Source organism: Ambystoma mexicanum, chromosome 5q (assembly GCF_040938575.1).
Source record: "Ambystoma mexicanum isolate Mex_15411 chromosome 5q, UKY_AmexF1_1, whole genome shotgun sequence".
NCBI lineage: Eukaryota > Metazoa > Chordata > Amphibia > Caudata > Ambystomatidae > Ambystoma > Ambystoma mexicanum.
In genome coordinates, this window is record NC_090933.1 from 1378195509 (window position 1) to 1378212745 (window position 17237).

Genomic DNA, 17237 nt, shown 5'->3' on the forward strand with positions numbered 1-17237 from the left:
TCTTCGAGTGTGGAGCATTTTTTCTTCAACTTTTTCCTCAAGGGGTAGGGGTAAATGCCCCTTTGTTGCCCCACATCAACTGCAACATTTTTCTGAATTGCAGTATTTAACCAGGCGCATGGAAACGTTTTCGTAGTTGGTACAAAGTAAAACCCCACCAGTGTGGCATAACTTGTTACAGTTCTTGTTTGTGCCCATATTCACTTTTTCCTAACCATGAAAGCACAGTTCGTATGATATTTCTTTCTGCAGTTTGAATGGTTTTTCAAGGGCTGTGACCCACGTGAGCTTTGCGATGTGTTGGGTCCAGATCGGAGTGCACGTTCTCTGGATCCATTGCAATTTTTCGTCTGCCAGTCCTCATAGTGCCTCTGCTTTGCACATTATCTGCTCATCTTACCACTTGTTGTCCAAATATAATGTTCCCTTTATAACTAAAAAAGGTTCTTTCAGGCAAATTACACCTTGGCGGTTTGAGTAGCATGTATTTTCATTTTGCAGCATTTCAAAAGGAACAGTGTATGCTTGAAAAGTATGTTTTATTCTGCATGGCGCAGATGAAGGAGACACTGTGCCTCTGCAACAGGTGACTCTTCTGGTATCAGCACTTTAGGAGTACCCGAGGCATGGGGTATTAGAGAGCACACATAGCAGCTCTCATTAGTTGTTTGCTTTGCAGTAGAGCTCATATCTGCATACCATTTATTAGACTGGTGGGGGTGTTGTGGGTCTTCTATTTTGTCTAGTCCTAACCCATAGTATTCATCATATTTCTTCCGTCCCGCCCCCCTTTTTTGCCTTCTATTGCTTCCCAAGACCCACAACACCCCCACAATAGGTACCGTAATTACCTCCTAGGTACCTTTTATTGTGTGCGCTGCGCTATGTGCGCTTTCGCTGTGCGCTTAGCGCACGCTGTTTGGAGACTTGTGCGCCAGCGTGCGCCATGCACGGATTCGGCGCACAACCAGTGGGAAAGTAGCGCAGCGCCTTCCTTGAATCGCACGCGTGCATGTGCGCTTGCTTTCTCACGCTTGTGCCTCCTTGCGCCTGCTTGCGCTGGGATTTTTGGCGCACGTTTGTTCCATGAATCGGCCCCATAAGCTATCCTGCTTAACAAATTATACTGTTTTTTTCCACAGAAAAAGAACCAGAGATTCATTGCTGTATGCAACTAAGTTACCCTAACCAAGTATAAACAAATACATATTCCATACGCACTATCCTCAATTGTACTACAATCATAAATACCATATTCTGTTCAATGATATCATTCTACCATATTACAAACACTTTATACTACACTTTATACTCCCACTACATTACCTATAATTACTATACACATATTACTACTGTGCTGGTTGGGACCAGTGGGCAGACTCTTGGGGCATCTGGCCACTGGCCACAACCACCACTATAGAATTAAACCATGTAACAAGTATGTACAATACACCTTCAAATAACAAAACTCGCCCTGAACACCCTGCAATCGAAATGATGTTCCCAGACACCAATATTGACTGCGCACTCTGCGTCATCTGAAAACCCTTTTTTCACCTATGAAAACAGCTCCATATCATATTTATTCCACTCTTCCACTCTTTCCAAGCACTCTTTCAGCCATCAAAAAAAAAGAAATGTTTTCCAAGCTGCTCGTTCACGGCGCTGTCCACAGACTACTGCGGTGTCCGCGGAGTGGGTGGCACCCGTGCCCACTTTTTTCACCTAGAAAAACAGCTCCATATCATATTTATTCCACTCCCGCACCATTTCCAGCTTCTCTTTCGACCACCAAATAACCTCAAATGTGTTTTCCAGAAATATTTCCCACCTTGCTATCCGCGTACAACGACCGATTTTTGCAGATCCAACATAGCGACCATTTCCAAAAATATGACGACCTTACGCTTTTCACCATTCAATGAGCGGGCGCGTCCGATGTCCACAGACATCATGCCAGCCCCTGATTGGTCCAGGAGGGTGGCCGCAGACTGAATAGGGAAATGAGTCCACGGACTGGACCCAGATATCACTAATCTTTTGAGCTACTTTGTACATGTTAAAAAAAAATGCTGGTTGGATTTACACCAAATTTACAAAAGCACACCTTCGGGACCAAGCCCCCGCTCCTGCTGCAAATTTGGTGTAAATCCGTCCAGCGGTTTGGGCTGTAGGTGTGAGCAAAATATTTTTTCCATTGCGACAATGAGAATTTCCACAACCTTTGGGACCCTCTTATAACTTTGCCCCCTGTAGACAAAACTGCACCAAACTTTTCAGAATCATTCCACGGGGGCCATACATGCATTTTTTGCACATTTTTTGGAGGATTTGGGGGCGGGGGGGGCAAGTTATAAGCCACGTCAAAGTGTTCTTTCTATGAGTTAAGCAACTTAACAATAACTACACTGCCGCTACCGCGGGCCGTGTAATGTATATATCTCAATGTTAATGATATTCTCTCATCCTATATCAATATTGAAAATATATATCGATATATCTCCAAAACTCAATATATCACACAGTACTAATAGCTGCCAAGTCATGTGCCTCACCTACAGCCAATTTTGTCTTTAAGACAAAAGAAAATGGAGCATACAGTTTTGTTTTAAATAATTTTCAATTATGTACCCTAAAGTCCCGTAAAAATGGCCTTTGTCTAAATAGCATGTATTTGCTGAGTGGCTCAGGTGTCATGGGATACTGTTAGCTATTTCTGAACAAGCAACACAGAATATAAAGATAAAAATAGGACTGGTGACTTGGAGACCTTGAGAGTGTCCAGTGCAGCCATGTTCTAAGTGTGAAGGACTGTTCAGTATCAACTGCTACAGCTTGATGTGGAGTCCAGATGCAGGACTCAAATCATGGAGGAAGTTGGTTTGTTAAATTGGTAGCATCTGCCGCAGGTGAACTGAGGAACGAGCGGCACACACCCAGCAAACTATTTTTTGTTCCTCTTCTACTTTTTCAATCAGTTTATATGCCATGCTGCCATAACATGAGGACTGCTTATCTCACAAACGAAGGTTGTATCCTTTCCCACTTAGTACTATAGCTTGGACAAAAGCCATTTACACATTTCTATATGAGCACAAGCCAGGTACTAAACTCACATTCCTCCTAAACTACATTCCTACTCACAAGACATGGCAATGTGTGTGATTCAGAATCGCATTTGCAAATTGCATAATCCATTTTCACTGTTTCAACCTGCCACTTTTGCATTGTTAAACTGTACACTTAGAGTAGCACTTGTTTCGAATAAGAAATATCCTTCCATGTATTGACTTAAAACATAACTAGTAAAGTGTAAGAGATGTAATTAGTGATTTGGTTCCGATTTACGACTATTTGCGGATCATGTTTGATTACCTAATAAGATGGGGTGACCATGTGGGGGTGCAGTCGATAAGCATAAATAAAAGCTTTGCTCTGTTTTGCTTAAAAAAATGATACTGCGAGCCATTCCATTAAAGCAATACTTAGCGCTTATTCAGAAGTACCATAGGGTTGGTGGCAACTGGCGATGGCATTTGGGACATTGCAAATATGATTGTATTGTCTGTCATTAAGAATGTTTTGCTCAGGAAGCTTGGGCAACTTCCCCGGTAAATTCACATGTTTCATTACATGAGGATGTGAGTTCACATTACCTAGGAGATTATCTAAAAATGAAACCACTTTGTCTTTGGTGCTCAGTCTGGACCCATCCCGCTTAAGCAATCTGTGATGAATCGAGGGGATCTGTCCCTTCTCCCCAAGGAGGAGTAAAGACTGGAGGGGAGTATCTGTACTTTGCTCTCTATATGGCAGAGTAGAGGCACAGAGCACCCCAGCCAAGATTCTCTATTGTTGGTAGCACTGGACGAGCAATCAAGGCTTAGCTCTCAGGAGGTGATGCGGGCTGGTTCTTAAGTACAGTGTAGCCCTCAAGCACCCACAAAGGAATGTCCACACACTGGGCCTCATCACGAGTTTGGCGGTAACACTTAAATGTGGCGGTAACACTATTCCCGTCGCATTCAAGGGTCCACCAAATCACGGCTCTCAGGGTAGAGGGAGAGCAAAGGAAGAGGAGAAGAGGAAGGTTGTGAGGAGTTTCTTGAACTTAAGAAAGTCATGCTCAAGACGGAAGGCGGCAGGGAGGCCATTCCCGATGGAAGCACCTGCTGAGGACCATGATCTCCCTCCAAATCTCTGCCTGGAGAACCGGCTCACTCGCAGAAGTTTGGAGGTAGATGAGCGTTGGGCTCATGAGGAACATTATTTAGGTAGGAAGCATTGTATGTAGGTAGTTCCCAGGACCCAGAAAGCCTTGTGAACGATGCAGAGGGTCTTAAATGTGATCCTTGCATCCACTGGGAGCCTGTGTAGGGATTTCAGTGCCAGAGAGATGCAGTCCCTGGGCTTGAGGCCAAGGATAAGTCTTGCAGTTCTGTTCTGGATGAGCTGCAGAGGGCGCCGGGCAGAAAAAGGGAGGCTTAGGAAGAGGCTGTTGCAATAGTCCATCCCAGAGAGAACCAGGGCTCTGGAGACAGTGAGCCGCTGAGGGAAAGTGAGGAAAGTAGAGTACCTCTGAGGAGGTGTAGCTGATAGTTAGACGTGTGGAAGGAGAGAGTGGAGTTGAAGATGACCCCGGGGGGTTTTAGCTCGCAGGTGGGTGCGGGCGCAGGGCCAAGGGAGGCCGGTAAAGAACAATAGTGAAGCTTCTTATTGAGAAGAAGGAGGAAGTGTTGCAGTTTATGTTCTTTTGCCCATTGTCTGCTCTTCTCAGCCAGAGAATTGTATGTTCTGCCCTTAACCCCACACGTTTAGACAGTCCTGTCCTGCTTTGATTTATCTTCAGATGATTTCTGATCTGGTTGTTTTAATGGAGAAAAGGCCCTGATTTATTCTTTCAGAATATATTGGTGCATTTGACTGTTTCATGTGTGTTTTCGTTGCTTATACTTTTTGCTGCTTTTATGGATGAATAATTTCATCAGGAATATAGCGCCACTGGAATGTGGATTAGAAACACCAGCAGTGGTATTTCAGTGAGTCCACGTCCATTACTGTCATTTATGTGGTATTCCTGTAATCTGGGGAGGCACCTGAGATTACCACCAGTGACATAGTAATTACTGCTGTCAATCATCCAGACAAACAGAAACTGCCATGCTGCAATGAAGTTCGATTAGTTTCATTTAATTAAACTTCATGTGTTTCTCTTCCACTCTCTGCACAGGTGTTGTGAAGTCTGAGGTTATTGCACTATTTAAGGTGGGCGTCGCCTCGGCAGAGCTAAGAAGAGAGAGGGGCGGTATGGAGGAGCCTGCTTCAGGTGAGAAAGAACAATGTCTTTATGATCCCAACATCGATACATGTACAGGCAAGCACACTGGATGCTGAAAGATTAGAAATGAACACTGTTCTCTTGAATAACAATCAAGGAACTGGAGACCGAAAACCTGAGACTTACTGATGATATCACTGCTGGTGCTTCTAGACTCTGGGGGGCATTATTGGGTTGGTCTGTAGGCGGTGTCGAGGTGTAGCGCAGAGTTCCCATTATTAGGTGCCTTTTCTATGACTATGGTCTTATCCCAGGCAACAGGGGCCACCAGGTGGTTATAATGATAAAGGGCACAGCAGAGACAATAGGAAGACCATTTTCACCAATAGATTCAAAATGGCCACTGCATGCATTAAGGGCGCGGTCCAACGCACCATGGAACTGAAGGCCGCTGTATTCAGAAGCCTTAAAAGTAATGAAAATCTCAGCACAATTGGAGAGGGGTTACCTAATGTAACCAGCGGCAGAACGGAAGCATTAAGTAAGGGAACTTTAAAAACACCAGCACTGCTACAGAGGAGGGGGTGATCAGGAACTCAAAAGATCAAACACATTGGGGATGCTCTGTGTGATACAGGAAACATTGATGTTGAAATACACGAGCAGGAAACCTTATGTGCAAACAATTGCAAGGGGCAGAAGAAGCCCTAGTGATACCAAGAAGCACACAAATAATCAGTGGCATCTTGATGGCTCCATACTGAGCTGAGAGAGGGGAAGATGGAGGTGCCAGAGTCCATTGGCCAGCGATAACCACCAAGCCAATGACAACAGTCCCCTAGATCCCTGCAGACCCTCACCATACCTTAGAGAGAGAAGTACTGAGTCCTGAACCTAAGCAGTGTTCCCCCTTGAGATGCCTCGGTCCATTGGCCAGAGGTGACCACCCCACCAATGGTAACTGTCCCCTAGATCCCTGCAGACCCCCACCATACCTTAGAGAGAGAAATACTGAGTCCTGTACATGAGCAGTGTTCCCCCTTGAGAGGCCTGGGTCCATTGGCCAGAGGTGACCACCCAGCCAATGGCAACTGTCCCCTAGATCCCTGCAGACCCTCACCATACCTTAGAGAGGTGCTGAGCCCTGAACCTAAGCAGTGTTCCTCCTTGAGATGCCTCGGTCCATTGGCCAGAGGTGACCACCCCACCAATGGTAACTGTCCCCTAGATCCCTGCAGACCCTCACCATACCTTAGAGAGAGAAGTACTGAGTCCTGAACCTAAGCAGTGTTCCCCCTTGAGATGCCTCGGTCCATTGGCCAGAGGTGACCACCCCACCAATGGTAACTGTCCCCTAGATCCCTGCAGACCCTCACCATACCTTAGAGAGGTGCTGAGCCCTGAACCTAAGCAGTGTTCCTCCTTGAGATGCCGGAGTCCATTGGTCAGAGGTGACCACCCCACCAATGGCAGATGTCCCCTAGATCCCTGCAGACCCCACCATACCTTAGAGAGGTGCTGAGCCCTGAACCTAAGCAGTGTTCCTCCTTGAGATGCCTGAGTCCATTGGTCAGAGGTGACCACCCCACCAATGGCAGATGTCCCCTAGATCCCTGCAGACCCCACCATACCTTAGAGAGGTGCTGAGCCCTGAACCTAAGCAGTGTTCCTCCTTGAGATGCCTGGGTCCATTGGTCAGAGGTGACCACCCCGCCAATGGCAGCTGCCACCTAGATGCCTGTAGATCCCACCGTACCTTAGAGAGAGAAGTACTGAGTCCTGAACCTAAGCAGTGTGCCCCCTTGAGATGCATGAGTCCATTGGCCCTGAGGTGCCAATGTCGTTGGTTGTGAGAAAACAATGGAATATCCCAGAAGCCTCCCTGCAGGCATGAGGATGGGTTTCATTTTAGATCGGCCACCGGGGACCACAAGGCACAGTGCAGTCATAGAGAAAATGTTAGCAAAGTCTTCAATTGCTTTACAAATTAATCCATTTACAACCATGTGTTTTTAAGATATTTGACTCTGTCTTGAGTCCTGCATTTGGTTGATGGACCTGGAGACAAACAAACTCACTCAATGTCACCAGTGTCCGTGTGTGGGTGGGAACATGGGCAGATGTACAATAGCTAATTCTCTTCCTGGCTGCACAATGCTGTGACATTATTGCTATAATCTTTGCTTCTTTCAACAGAGACTGGAGCCGTTACTGAAACCAAGTGCCTGGAAATGAACACGAGGAGATGGGACACACAGTGGAACGAGAGAAGCTGTACAGAAGATGAGCAACATGATCCTACTGACCCTGTACAGGACTCAACATCCCCTCAGCAGAGGCAAACACCCAACACATCTATGGGGAGTCATACCAGGGAGAAGGAATTTGCCAGCAGGTTTTGGGAGATGTACTTCCCTCTCAGGCCCAGTCTAACCAATCACAAGAGATCCCATGAAGCTGAGAAAGCATACAAGTGTACAGAGTGTGAGAAAAGTTTCACTCACATCTCAAATCTGTACGTGCATCAGAGGACTCATACTGGGGTAAAACCGTACATGTGCGCAGAGTGCAAGAAAAGCTTCCGTCACTCCTCAGCACTGATAAATCACCGATTGATCCATACCGGGGAAAAGCCCTACCAGTGTACTGAGTGCAAGAAAAGCTTCAGTCACTACTCAACACTGAGAAGGCATCTATTTATCCATACTGGTGAGAAACCCTACAAGTGCACAGAGTGCAAGAAAGACTTCAGTCGGTCCTCAATTCTGATAGCCCATCAGAGAATCCATACAGGGGAGAAGCCCTACAAGTGCACAGAGTGCAAGAAATGCTTCAGTCAGCCCTCAACATTGAGAAAGCATCTATTGCTCCATACCTGTGAGAAACCCTACAAGTGCTCACAGTGCAAGGAAAGCTTTGCTCACATCTCACGTCTGTATGTGCATTATAGGATTCATACAGGGGGGAAACCGTACATGTGCACAGAGTGCAAGAAAAGCTTCAGTCGCTCCTCAGCACTGATGAATCACCAATTGATCCATACTGGTGAGAAACCCTACAAGTGCACAGAGTGCACAAAAAGCTTCAGCAACTCCTCAACACTGAGAAATCATCTATTTATCCATACTGGTGAGAAACCCTACCAGTGCACAGACTGCAAGAAAAGTTTCTGTAGGTCTTCAACACTGAGAACACATCTATTGACCCATACTGGTGAGAAGCCCTACAAATGCACAGAGTGCAAGAAAAGCTTCAGTGACTCCTCAACACTGATAAATCACCTATTAATACATACTGGTGAGAAGCCCTACACGTGCGCAGAGTGCCTGAAAAGCTTTAGGGTCCCCTTAGCTCTGCGAGAACATCAGAGGATACATACAGGAGTGAAACCCTACAAGTGCCAGGAGTGCAAGAAAAGCTTCATTCGGGTTCTAGAATTGAAAAATCATCAGAGGACTCATACAGGAGAGAAGCCCTACTCATGCACACAGTGCAAGAAATGCTTCAGTGACCCGTCAGCTCTGCGAAGACATCGAAGGATCCATACTGGGGTGAAACCCTACAAGTGCATGGAGTGCACAAAATGTTTCAGACAATCCTCAGATGTAGTTCGCCATATGAGGATCCATACCGGGGAGAAACCGTACTTGTGCATAGAGTGCAACAAAGGATTCAGTGACCCAACAACTGTGCGAAAACATCAGAGGATCCATACCAGGTAGAAACCCTACAAGTGCATAAGGTGCACAAAATGTTTCAGACAATCTTTAGATCTAGTTAGCCATCACGGCATCCATACAGGGGGGAAACCCTACAAGTGCACATATTGCAAAAGAAGCCTCAGTGACCTCTCAGCTCTGCAAAGACATCAAAGGATTCATAGTGGGATGAAACCCCACAGGTGCACAAAGTCCACACAATGTTTCAGACAATCCTTATATCTAGTTGTCCTCGTGTGAGCCCCTACATTTGCACACAGTGCAAAAGAAGCTTAGGTCAAGCCTCAGGTTTGAGCCGGCATCAGAGGATACATTATTTTAAAAAGACTGGAGGACCACCAGGTCTTTAGGAGAGCTTTGAAGGGTGTATGCTTCCCATAGATGTCCAGTGGGGAGATGGTATGGATGCATTCCTGTTAGTGATTAGTGCCGAGAAGCCCAAAGGCCGTCAACCTCACTCTAGATGTGACTAATAACATGCAATGATGGGGAGAACAGAGATCAACAAAAGAACTGGAATAAAAGAAATACCATCACAGCAGCAATCGTGACTCAACATCACAAGATCAATCAGGCCATTCAACTCAGCAGTAGTGATTTACACGATAGCAATCAACACGCATCCAAACTTTACAGAAACATTACACCTCAATGGGGGAAGGGCACCAAGGTTGACAATTGAAACCAGAAACAAAAAATACAACCCTACCTGCTTTGCAACACAGGATAGAAATGATGAATTAACACATGAAGAGCAGATGTGTTGAAACAATAAACACCAACTTGGCTCACAAAAGCAAGACTATGGCCCTCATTAAGTCTGATGGTAACCCGCCGGTGCTACTGGCAGTTGCTGGCATACTCGCCTTACCATTTCTGCCGCCTGACATCCCAGTGCTACTGGGATATCACGGGCGGCAGATGAACGGTAAATTTCCATTCGCGTGGAGTCCGATAGGACTCCACAGGAATTGGAACGCTGAAGCAATGGCACCGCTAGTAACGGTGCTGGTGCTTCAGTTAAATATCTGCCGGTAGGGGCCTGAACTCACAGCAGGTCAGGCCTGCGGGTTCTTCAGTGCCCCTAATGGCAGACTCAGGGTACCATTGCTACCGGCACATTATTTCCAGACTGGCATGCTCGTAATGAGGCTCTATGTCTACTCCTCAAGAACCTGCTGCTTCCTCTACACGCTCCCAGAAGCCTATGCTAGGATAGAAATGGCCAGATACATATCCAAACGGAATCATAAAACATTGCGACAATCAAATAAATTGGCAACACAAGAGTCTTTTGGGGAACTAAATTCCAGGCAATGCTGAATAAAGTCCTCATGGACAGCGGGAAGAAAAGCTGAAACCTCAGCAGAGTGGGGAGAAGTCCTGCACATGCAGTGATGGGGTGCAAGGCAAAGAAAAAGACAAATGTGATCCCAGGTTTTGGTGTCAGGCAAGTAAAAAACAGCTACAAGAATTGGACTGAACCACAGCAACTCTGCTTTACTACCACAAGGCCCTGGAAAGACCCTACTCAGGAAACTCGGTGATGAACCCTGTGAATAGGCAAGAAACCATGAGGTGATTGATGGAGGGTCAAGAAACTGTTCTTGCTTATTGGACAATCATAAATGGTTTATATCAATGCCCTTCCCATATGATCAAGTCCAGAGCTGGACTCAACGGTAGCTGGACTCACAGCCCCTTAGCCATTAAGAAGGTTAATAATAAAATAAGGGAAATCTCTACCAATCAGAACACAGAAGGGGGGCTATAAGAGAGAAGGGTTTTACCAACAAGAGGCTTGCAAGATCCAAAGGTGGAGGGGGCAGATAGAGCTGTAATGTCGAGAGGTTGAAGAGCGGCCCTACTTTGGGATCATTCTACGCATTACACATCATTTTTCCCATTGGCTAACGTTGGCGATCTCTATAGAATAATATTTGTTCATCTCTCTGTCTCCTTTTTATCAATGTGTGCCTATATTATTGATTAGCTGTGCCTCATTTCCTTGACATATGTCCTGCTTTCCAATAGGTATCACATAGCTCTACTACATTACCTCTCCGCGACATTGCAGATGTATTACCGAGTTTGTCATTTATTCACTCAACCATGATCTATGCCTCTTATTCATAATACGTCCATGGCCACAGGCAAAATTACCCATGCGTGAAGATTCTATTGTAGACTATATTTATCTCCATACTAGCCCTAAACAATTGTTTTAGATTGTGTGGATGTGTTTTACTTTAATTAGTCTTAGACCAATTTGTCTGTGTATGCACCCTATACAATGTATTAGTTGTATGACAATATGTTAACGTGCCTCTTCAAACTACACGTTTTCAAGTTTACATACCCTCTGTCACTTATGTGTCATATTGCACCCGAGTAATAGTTGGACCTCATAAAAATTAACCCATCTCATGGTCCGTGTTCAGCCGAATTCTGTTGCCTGCATTTTACATATCAACCTGGCCTCTCTTTGCCTCAACAATTGCTCTTTGTCCCCACCCCTCTTTCCCAGGGAGATTTTCCTTAGATCAATGAATCGCACATTTTTCTTGTTATGCAGTTGATGTGTGGATTGCCAATACTGGGCTAATGGAAATTTGGTGTCCTGGCTCCCAATAGTGGCAATATGTTCCTTAATTCTAATTCTCAATTTTCGAATCGTACTGCCTATATATATTTTCTCACATACACATATTATGGCATCGATAACGAATTTGGATTTACCCGGGAGGATAGCTCAGCGGCAACGTGCTCGCCTTGGGAACAAGACGACATGAAGCAACACAGGTTCGATCCCCGGCTCCGCGATTCGAAACCTTTGGGTATTAAGGTAGTAAGGTCATGACCATTCACTCTAATATCGCGGAGAGCCTTGCTTCCTGGGTCTCTACCCTGATATTTTTTAGTAATCTGCCTTTGAGAGAAAGTTTGAGTACTTCCTGTTCTAGCTGGATTTCCTTCCCTGTATTTTCTGAGGGCACGGTCTGGAACGCCATGTAAAGGATCAAGTCCAGTGCTCCCTCTGATCTACTCCCGTTGGATGTGATGAAGGAGATCTCAGCTGATCTCCTAGGTCTAATCACAGCTACTATTAACACGTCTTGCCAGTCAGGGTTAATCCCCCCTGAGCTCAAAGCGGCTCTGGTCATCCCTCTGCTGAAAAAACCTTTTTGGACCCGGCTCTGCCTTCTAATTTTCGACCTATTTCTCTTCTTCCAGTTCTAATGAAACTCCTGGAATCACTGGTGTCCCCCATTCTGTCATCTTTTCTCGAATCCTCCAGCTTCCTTGACCCTGCCCAGTCTGGTTTTTGTCCTGTCAGGGGCACAGAGAGTGTCCTTGTCTCCGTACAAGACAATATGGCCAGGCTGGTGGACAGGGGGGGCGTCAGGGTCCTGATCCTTTAAGACTGCTCAGCGGCTTTCGATACTGTAGATCATGCCACCCTGCTCTCCTGCCTGGGGGGCCAGATTGGTATCTTGGGTCAGGTCCTGGCTTGGTTCGCTTCATTTCTGTCGGATAGATCCCAAACTCTTTCTCTTCCCCCCATTTACTTCTAAGCCCTGTTACCAAGGTTGTGGTGTCCCTCAAGGTTCGGCTCTGTCCCCCATTCTTTTCAACATTTATATCTGTTGGTTGGTGCACCTCATCCGCTCCTTTGGCATCAGGTGCTATTTGTAAGTCGATGATACCCAGCTTCTGATCCATCTCGACCTTGATCAGGCTGAGGTATCGTCGTGCCTATATAAGTGCCTGTTGGCCGTGGGGGAGTGGCTGCGACACAACTGTCTGAAATTGAATGATGATTAAACCGAGATGCTGGTGGTGGGTTCCCCTCCTGATCCCTCACTTTGGATTTCTTCTTTCTGGCTTTCCTCCTTGGGCCCGCTTCCTGTGCCCTTGAGTAAGGTGAAAAACCTTGGGGTGATTATGTCTGACAACTTGTCCTTGGCTGCTCAGGTATCTGCGGTATGTCAGACGGGGCATTTTCAGTTAAACATTTTAAGAATGGTGCTCCACCTGATCCCGGTAACATTACGCCCCCCAGCGGTGGCCGCCTGGATTCTGAGCAGGCTGGATGACTGTAATTCCCTTTATCTTGCCCAGCCTAAGGGCTTGGTCGGTCGGCTACAACGTCTCCAAAGTCTGGCAGCCCGGGTGGCAACAGGTAACCCTTATGGGTCCCACATTTCTCCTATTCTGCGTTTACTTCATTGGCTCCCAGTGTCACAGCGCATTCAATTTAAAGCACTGTGTATTGTTCACTGTGCTCTCCATGACCAGGGAGCTGAATATCTGGTCACAAAGTTTGTGCGCTATGCCCCTAACCGCCACCTGCGGTCGGCAAATACGGCCATGGTCTGTGCCCCCCCCCTTTTCGATTGACTCGAGTAGGGGGGCAGGCTTTTTCAATTGCTGCAGCACAGCTGTGGAACTTTCTCCCACTATGAATAAAATCATTATCTAATCTTCTGTTATTCCAGAAGGCCCTGAAAACCCATTTGTTATCACATCCTAACACTCTGGGCTGATTACTGCTTCCCCTGTTTCTGGTTCCTGCCTCTCTAGCACCATGATGCCTCCGGGCGATCGTGCGCTCTACAAATGATCTTAACATAACATTAAGTGCGTTATAAATACACAACTAAGACATATTCCGGTAACAGCGCCTCGATGCCCCCGGGTTGTGTGAGCGCTTTCAAAAATAAATAAATACAAAATACAGTTGATATTATCTTGAATACGTATCTTAACTCCTCTTGATTCTGTACATTCTTGTACACATGCCACATTTATGAAAACCTGTTCTTGCCGGTTGTAACCATGTCAATACTGGTTTAGTAGTTACACTCTGTAAATAGGACTATCTCAAGCTACTTAGTGAGATCCTTATCTAGATGAAGAAAGTGCCATTGGCACTTACTTCAGGGTGAAAACTCTGAAGCATAAATTGCTCAAACCTTCATTGACACACAGGGATATGGTGCCCTCCGTACACCTCTACTACTGACTACCACTCTACCACTGATGTCCTTCACTCGCTACCTCCGCCACCTACTTTCATTACTCTCGACTGCAACTACCTCTGAAACTACTACTTCTCCACTCCACTATTCCTACTCCTAGTTTACTTCTACTATTCACACTCTCCCCTTTCTTACAGAAACACTCCACAGACTCCCTCCTTAACAATAGCCTCCACCCTCCAATCACTCTTGTGTCCTCTAATCTCTAGGACACCCTCTACTTCCTCCTGTCCTCATCCAACTAACCCACAATAAAGCATTCACAGGGGCTTACTTAAATATTCCACCCCCTCCCAGGATTGCCCACTTACCTTAACACATTACTTACCTGGCTCCAGAGGGTTTGACAGGGGAAGTCCAGTGGAGGGGTTAAAATAGCACTCCTTTCTTTTCTGCAGCCCTCCTCGCAACTGTTGTGCCGCTTCTTCTGTCTTGATGCTGCCATCACAGATGCTAAGGTGGGCCACCCCCCCACCTTAACAGGATCACAGACTGTATGAGTTGAATCGAGTACTTTTGGGAGACTCTCCTGGTCGACCTACTTGGCAAAAAGGGCACAGTAAATCAGTGTTTGATTACATCCTTGCCAACCAATTTTCAAGTTGTCCAAACAACTAGGAGTGATCAGAATATGCTCTGTGTTTTTGATTTGCACGTTATGAAAAGTTTGAAAATAGGCCCAACTAACATAGCCTTGAATCCTGGGAATAACTGTGCAGTATAGAATATGAGCACAGTCAATCAGTTTAATAATAAAATGGCTTCCATCATTGGTGATACAAACTATGAAGGGAAATTAAACATGTTTAATATAGATCATTTTGAGAGTTTCATCTCACAAAAGATGTTGGCCACGTGTGGAGGGAATAAGTCCCCTGTGACTGTTGCAGAAAGGGTTCATAAGAACACCCATGTGTTTGATTCTGTTTTAGCAGTGAGGAAAAGGGTTATGAGAATTGCAATAAGACATTTAAGGAAACTAAATGTGGATGAAGAGGTAAAGTTAATTCAGATCCCTAGATTGAGACAAAACTAAAAGAAAGAGTTGATCATTTGATTTATCAGAGTTTCCCTATATTTGGCAAACCAGGGAAGCCTCACATAGCTGAATGCCTCCGGCAGAAGGCTGAGGTCCTCTCTGCGCAGAGGAAACACAAAGAAATAAATATTGTACATTTTCCTAGAGCCCCTTAGTTAAGTTCCATGTACACAAGCTGATGCCAAATTTAACATACGGAATAGAAATGCAACAATATTGGGTATTAGATATATTGTGCATGCTGAAAAGTATTATTTGGAGAAAGGTGCTTGGAATTCCAAACACTGTTGCTTCTGTAGCATTTTGTTTTGAATTAGCTTTGGTTTCTTTGAGAGTTACAGCCTTGTGGAAATACCTTACGCTGTTATGTCCATGTTCTAATTGTTTGTGTGAAGATTTAGGCACGTTGCTTTTAACTAGAACTGAAAAAGGTGATGAATCGTGTCAGCAATATGAAGCCATTAGACATTGGACTGAGCCCAGTGGATGTGAGGGATAACCCGGATAGGGTGAAGCCGGTGCTTTATCAATAAGATTGGTGCTTTACTGTGTCAAAATATCATGGTTAAGACAAGAGCCTAAACGATAGGGTACTCTGGCCCCGTATCTGAGGATCTTTACGAGATCCGAGGCACAGTCTAATTTCACCTGATTCAGATGGAATTTATCCCCTACCAGGGAAATCCTTGTGAGAAGCAAGGAAATTGACCCTCAAGAGGCATGTTGCCATTTTTGTAGAAATTCTGAGGAATTTGAAAGTTTAAAGCACCTGTGTATCTCTTATCCCAACTTACAATAAATGTGGGTTTTACATTTTAGTTCTCATATGTATAATTCTAAACCAATATAGAATGATCATTGTTGGTTTAGATGTTTGCATGGTAACCCTTGTTTTTAAAAACAAATTGAACTTGGAGGCTGTTGAGGAGTGCAATTATTACATTTTTAGATATGTTTTTAGTTTTCTATGATCACTGCTTTTAGATGTTTCAACTGTTTTCCTACCTCTATGACTTTTGTGTTTTTTTTAGTTTCTCAAGCCACTTGAACTTAGCGGATGTGGGTGGAGGCAATTAGGAAAGATTTTAATTGTATATGTCCTTAATTGCTGTATATTGATGAATTGGTTTCATGAAATGAGTCTTAAATAATGGTCCTTATCTATTATAATAAGGAATGTGATTCTCTGTATTCTGTATAATTGAAATACTTATCTTAAACAATATACAATTAAAACAAAAGAGTCTATTTATTTATTGGAATTTTTGCTCAGGGCAGCCCCGGCCCAGTGGGTCTTGGATCACCTTACAAGGTTCAAAGGTTGAAAAGGTGGGAAGTGAAGCTGAAGTTATGAAATATTGTCATACAATGTTGTTACATCGACAGTCTTTTTTTATGTGTTTTTTACCAATTCATTTTGGGGAAAAACATATTGAAAAATATATGTGGTAGTGGGTAAGAGTATGTAAGGCGTGGAGGCATGGAATAATATTAAATTACTAGAGGAGGAAGGTTGAGAGGGACCCCCAAAATAATAAAAAAATATTCTATATAGAGTTTTTTCAAAAAAAGGTTTCGGTAGAAACCCCATTAGAATAAAGACTGTCCTTGTAATAACATAGGACCATATTTTCAGGCTAGGATAGGAGGATTAAGACAGACAAGTGGTAGCAGAGGACGTGGATGGGTTGGGTATGCGCTTAGTTTATTTTTGGAAAGTGGTAATGGAGGATGCAGTGCGTAAGTGGAGAGGTAGGATGTTCCAGGCTTTGGGTGCCCATCGGGTAAATGCTTGTTTTTGTGTGTATTATAATGTTCGGAGTGGAATGTGTAGGAGATGCCGGCTTACTTGTCTGGTGTTTGTTTGGGTGATGGGTTTGAGTTTGTCGTGAAGGCAATTGTCGGGGTAAAGGGAGCCTCTGGAAATGGGCAATCTGTGGATGTTTGCATAGGTAGAGCATGAGTCTGGCTGCTGTGGTTTGTATGACTTCCTGGGGGGCAATGGTACAGTTGGGGAGTCCACTGAGGATAGCATTGCTGTAGTTCAGCTTGTAGAGAACCAGTGCTAGGGGTGCAGTGCAGTGCAGAAGTCATCTGGAGGAAGAATGTGTCTGAGCTTGTGGGGTACATTTGTCAGCCCCAACAGAAACCCCTCTACA

The 17237-nt window shown here is 44.9% G+C and overlaps 1 pseudogene; it reads left to right on the top strand.

Moving 5' to 3' along the window:
• The window catches only part of LOC138498179 (zinc finger protein 729-like), a 248277-nt pseudogene that overhangs the window by 59561 nt on the left and 171479 nt on the right, over window positions 1–17237 (top strand).